The following is a 6,809-nucleotide window of genomic DNA, read 5'->3' as shown; positions in this document are numbered from 1 at the left end:
TAACACTACGTATCACTACATAACAGTACTGAACACTACGTATCACTACCTAACACTACGTATCACTACATAACAGTACTTAACACTACGTATCACTACATAACAGTACTTAACACTACGTATCACTACATAACAGTACTGAACACTACGTATCACTACCTAACACTACGTATCACTACATAACAGTACTTAACACTACGTATCACTACCTAACACTACGTATCACTACATAACAGTACTTAACACTACGTATCACTACATAACAGTACTTAACCCTACGTATCACTACATAACAGTACTTAACACTAGGTATCACTACATAACAGTACTTAACACTAGGTATCACTACATAACAGTACTTAACACTACGTATCACTACATAACAGTACTTAACCCTACGTATCACTACATAACAGTACTTAACACTACGTATCACTACATAACAGTACTTAACACTAGGTATCACTACATAACAGTACTTAACACTACGTATCACTACATAACAGTACTTAACACTAGGTATCACTACATAACAGTACTTAACACTAGGTATCACTACATAACAGTACTTAACACTAGGTATCACTACATAACAGTACTTAACACTAGGTATCACTACATAACAGTACTTAACACTACATATCACTACATAACAGTACTTAACACTAGGTATCACTACATAACAGTACTTAACACTAGGTATCACTACATAACAGTACTTAACACTAGGTATCACTACATAACAGTACTTAACACTACGTATCACTACATAACAGTACTTAACACTACATATCACTACATAACAGTACTTAACACTACATATCACTACATAACAGTACTTAACACTAGGTATCACTACATAACAGTACTTAACCCTACGTATCACTACATAACAGTACTTAACCCTACGTATCACTACATAACAGTACTTAACACTACGTATCACTACATCACAGTACTTAACACTACATATCACTACATAACAGTACTTAACACTACGTATCACTACATAACAGTACTTAACACTACGTATCACTACATAACAGTACTTAACCCTACGTATCACTACATAACAGTACTTAACACTACGTATCACTACATAACAGTACTTAACACTAGGTATCACTACATAACAGTACTTAACACTACGTATCACTACATAACAGTACTTAACACTAGGTATCACTACATAACAGTACTTAACACTAGGTATCACTACATAACAGTACTTAACACTAGGTATCACTACATAACAGTACTTAACACTACGTATCACTACATAACAGTACTTAACACTACATATCACTACATAACAGTACTTAACACTAGGTATCACTACATAACAGTACTTAACACTAGGTATCACTACATAACAGTACTTAACACTACGTATCACTACATAACAGTACTTAACACTACATATCACTACATAACAGTACTTAACACTACATATCACTACATAACAGTACTTAACACTAGGTATCACTACATAACAGTACTTAACCCTACGTATCACTACATAACAGTACTTAACCCTACGTATCACTACATAACAGTACTTAACACTACGTATCACTACATCACAGTACTTAACACTACATATCACTACATAACAGTACTTAACACTACTTATCACTACATAACAGTACTTAACACTATGTATCACTACATAACAGTACTTAACCCTACGTATCACTACATAACAGTACTTAACACTACGTATCACTACATAACAGTACTTAACACTAGGTATCACTACATAACAGTACTTAACACTACGTATCACTACATAACAGTACTTAACACTAGGTATCACTACATAACAGTACTTAACACTAGGTATCACTACATAACAGTACTTAACACTAGGTATCACTACATAACAGTACTTAACACTACGTATCACTACATAACAGTACTTAACACTACATATCACTACATAACAGTACTTAACACTAGGTATCACTACATAACAGTACTTAACACTACGTATCACTATGTATCACCCAACCACTGAGCCACCAAGGCTCAAACTCCTCACTTTGATACTTAAGTACAGTAAATGTAAAATACTTTTACTGAAGTAATTATTATTTTTTTTTTAAATGAAGTGAATTCAACTTCTACCAAAGTAATTTTCTGGTCACATGACTTGTACTTTTACTCAAGTATCACTTATAAAAAAGTACTTTATACAAGACCGGTTATATCTCTACGATGAATGGATGAGTGAATGAATGAATGAGTGACCTACAAAGGCTCCATCACTGATCACAGACACTGAAAAGCCTTTAAACTCCAGCACAGTCAAGCGTTAACTCTGTCGTCAACAACGAGTCACGACGGGTCGACTCGTCTCGTCCTCACGTGCAGAGACGAAGACGTCAGGGAATAAATGACAGGAAACCACAGAGGGGAAGTGGGCTGTGAGCGGGAGGACGAGGCGTCTCCTGTCCTGACCCTAATGGTCCAAATGAGGCTGAGGGGAAGAAGGAGTGAAGGAGACGAGGGAGTGAAGGAGTGAAGGAGACGAGGGTGTGTGAAGGTCTGAGTCTGGAGACGACACAAACCTCAGTCACATCTCACTTCATCACTGAAGAACCAGAGACGCTCTGATGTCACTGCAAACCAGGAGCCCATCATCTATAGGGGGCGCTAGAGTTAGCGACGGTTTTATCCACACAGAAACAACACTTTACCTTCGATTTGGGAATTATAAGTAGGTTTTGAAACTTAGTAGAATTTTGGAAACATAAGTGGAATTTGGAACTTTAGAATTGTGGAACTTTAAGTAGATTTTGGAATTTTAAGTAGGATTTTGAAGTCTTTTTAACTTTGATCTACAGTTGTCTTTGATTCTTGTGTCGGACGTCGCACTCATGACTCTTCAGTGACGACACTCTCTGACCAATCAGTGACCGTCAGTCTGCAGGAAGTAAAAAACCAGCAGATTCTATCACTGATGGAGCAGTTGGAGTCGAGTTGAGTCAGAACTTTCAAAGTTGTACTTTAACGTTGACACTTGTTAGACATTGTCAATGTTCTGGAGTGTGACTTCAGTAAAAGTGTTGATGTTCAGTGATGAGCTCACAACAAACACACACTGACGATGACCTAATCTACAGTGATGATGATGATGATGATGATGAGGATGAAGTCGGTGCAGATGTTTGTTTACTGTTCTTTATGTAAAATAACCTCGCTCTCTGTTGACTTATTTTCCTCCCTCCTCCTCCTCCTCCTCCTCCTCCTCCTCTCTTAAAGCAGCACATACGTTGTTTGGCTGCGTTTCTGCGTCTCTCATCACAAAATTCATGCCAATTAAAAACACTGCAGCTAAAAATAGCCCAGGATGATTATTATGTAGGCAGGGAGCAGAGACGCGCTATGAAAATGAGCTGTGGATTATTAATGAAAGCAACAGAGGAGACGCAATTTATTCTCATGTTATTCACTGCTGTGTGTGTGTGTGTGTGTGTGTGAGGTGAAATCATGACATTTCAGCACAAACTAATGTTCAAAATGTTAAACCATCATCAGCTGTCAGAGGATGTGTGTGTGTGTGTGTGTTCTTGTACTTGTTACCTGTTTAGGACCTTTTTTTTTTTCTGTCATAAACACTGACCTTGTCAGGACCAGTCGTGGGGACCAAAACCTGGTCCTAATGAAGCAGAATCTCAGGCACATAGGTCGGTAGATTATATCAAAAACATGAATATTTTTATAGTGTAAATAAAGTGAGCGGTCACTGACCACAGTGTAGATTATGACGGATGATAATCTGATGATAATCTGACAAAGTGGAGATGAGGTAAAAGAAATAAGATTTAAAGAGTAGAATTGGATGTACAATAATCAATATAAACATATTTACATCAAGGTAAATAAAAGTAAATATAGTTACCTGCTGCTGACACACACACACACACACACCTGAGAGAGTCACATGACCTGATCAGCTGAGTGTGAACAGTGAGATAAAGCTGATTAATCACAGTTTAACAGTAACATTGTTGGATCACAAACTGGTTTTAGTCATTGAAAATAAAAACATTCAAATGATTGATTATCAATACAGTTGGCGAGTAATTTAGTAATCAATTCATTGATAATTAATACAATTAATTCAAGTTCACAGTTCAAAGTTTAAAGTCATTGTTAAAAAAAAGAAAGAATAAAATCACAGAATCTCCTGGATTTACTGTAATAATTTAAACCTAAATAAGAATAAATAATTAAATAAGAGAAGTAAATTAGTTAATTAAATTTAGTTTAGTTGCAGCAACTTCACAAAATGAAGAAAAACAAACTAAATGCTGAGAAAATTCAATATAAAATGCATATGGTGAAGGAAGATTCTCTCCATTTAAAATGCAGAGTTTAGAGGCAGAGCAACGAGATGCATTCAATGACGCCAGTAAATGTCATCATTTCCACACACACAGGCTACATCGATTTATCCATTACTAAATGACATATATTATATATAACATATAAATGAAATATTATATATACATATATATCTATATCATAGTGTCATCAGTGTATAATGTAACTGTTCTTTTGATGATTTAATTTTGTCAGTAAAATGGGAAACTGTGTTATTGTAATTGAAAATGGCGGCTCTCTGTAGCGTTTGAATAAACCAAACAAACTTTAGTCAAACTTTTCTAAAGCTGCTGATGAAGGACAGAAAATAAAGAGTGAGGGACAGAGAGAGGGACAGAGAGAGGGACAGAGAGAGCGGTGTCCATGTCTCTCATTCTGCAAATAAACAAAAAGTAAACACCGGTGAAGGAAACGCGGTGACACCTGACGCCGTCCACCGCTCCTCCACCTGCCCACTCAGGTTTCCCAGAAGGCCTTTCTGCCAAGCACGGGGACAAAAGCCGCGTGAAAAGCCAACACCTTTCTCCACCTGAGGCGCAGCGAGACAATGGAGACACAATGAGAGACACAAAACAGCCACACAACGGCTTTTGTTTGCCCAGATTAAAACATGTTGCATTCTCTTCCTCCTCGTTCTCTTCCCAGGCGTAACTTTACCGAGCAGGAGCTGCAACTGTCGCTGAACTTTCTCTGCTGTGTGTGTGTGTTATTGTGGTGTGTGTGTTACTGTGGTGTGTGTGTGTTGTGACGTGGTGAGTCGCAGTGCGGTCCTGGCACAGTGTGAATGAGCGCTGGTATCCGCTCACCGTGTGATACGGGTATAAAGTTGGTGATGGGAGCAGACTGGTGATTGTTGTTGATATAAAAGAATCTCCTCTCTTACCTCAGCGTGGACACAGGAGAGACGCACGGTGACGACAACAGGCGACAAACACGTGCACATCACGTCTTATCTAAGTCACACTGTGAGAAAACTGCTGCTTAAACCAACGCAGACACTTCTCCTCACGTTTATGTCGCTTCAATGTTGATACTTTTCTAATTCAGTCCAAACACCGTTAATCTGGAGCTGATTCACTAATAAAGAAAATCAACACATTTTTTCAAATATTCATTTTAAGGAGCATTTCTATCTCACACAAAGAAAACAGATCAACTAGAATAATACTAGAATAATATTTTTTTGCATACATAAATGTAGCTTTCGGCTCCATTTGTTTTATAATTAATTACATTATCTATCTTATCTATCAGTTTTTGTAATGCAATAAATTCTTTGTGATATTATTTACATGTTTTGTGTGATTTACAACTATTTGTAACACTTCAGTAATGTGTGATTAGTTTGTTTTTGCAACATTACAACATTTTGTGTACTTTTATTAAAGGTTTTATTTTTTAAAGGAAGGCATTTTTAACGTTGGTACCATTTTTGATTTAATGTTTTTGTAATATTAGAAACTTCTGTGTCACTTTGAGGTCATTTCTTTGTTACAGTCATATTTTTTGTAGTGTAGGTCACGTTACTTTTCATAACACTTTTGTGTGATTTAAAACAATGTAAGAATCATCAGTAACCTGGCAGACTTCATCTGCTCAGACGATCATGTGACAATCAAAGACTCAACAGCTACTTCATTTATCACCAAACATCAACTCTTCACTCTTCACTCTTTGTTTTTTGCTTCTAGAAAATAAGTTTAAAGTTTAAAGTTTCAGGGGAAGATGATTTCACTTTTGTTTGTATTGGTCATTTACAGGAGCTGAATCGGCTGATTTTAAGTCTGTAAAAACAAACTCTTGTCTGTCAGTTAAAGGTTTGGAGCAGCTTCTGGTTTCATGTGACTTTTCAAAGGAAACTAAAGCTGTGGCTTTTTGACGCTCGCTCTTTCCTCAGAGTGGACTCGAGGATCAAACATAAGCCTCCCTCTCTCCCTCTCCCTCCCTCCCTCTCTCCCTCTCTCTCTCATCCCTCTGCACAAACAGTCCGCCCTCAGTATGAAGCAGCTGAGGACGTGTAAAGTGGTCGTGTATTGAGAGGCCGTTGTAAGCTCCACTAATCCTCCTTCACTGTTTGTTGTGGACGGTGGATCCTGTGACTCTTTAGTCATGACACCACACTCACTCACGTTTGCTTAGTGGTGACCACACAGAACCTCTTCCCCGAGGACAGTTTCTCACCCTCAAACACACTAATAAATGTCACTGGCCCTTTATTTTAACCTTAATAACTCTCTTAACTTAATATGTAACACTGATGCTGTTAGCACACGTGGTCACTTTTACTGTAACTGTAAAAACAGTGAAGAGTAACACTGCCCTCTACAGTTCAAAACTTCTTTATCGCAGTTTAAAGTCTTTTATCACAGGTTAAAGCTCCTTATCGCAGTTTAAGATTCATTACATTTCCTTAACACAGC

The sequence above is a fragment of the Solea solea genome, chromosome 8, assembly GCF_958295425.1.
Source record: "Solea solea chromosome 8, fSolSol10.1, whole genome shotgun sequence".
Lineage (NCBI taxonomy): Eukaryota > Metazoa > Chordata > Actinopteri > Pleuronectiformes > Soleidae > Solea > Solea solea.
This window is presented reverse-complemented; position numbering follows the sequence as displayed.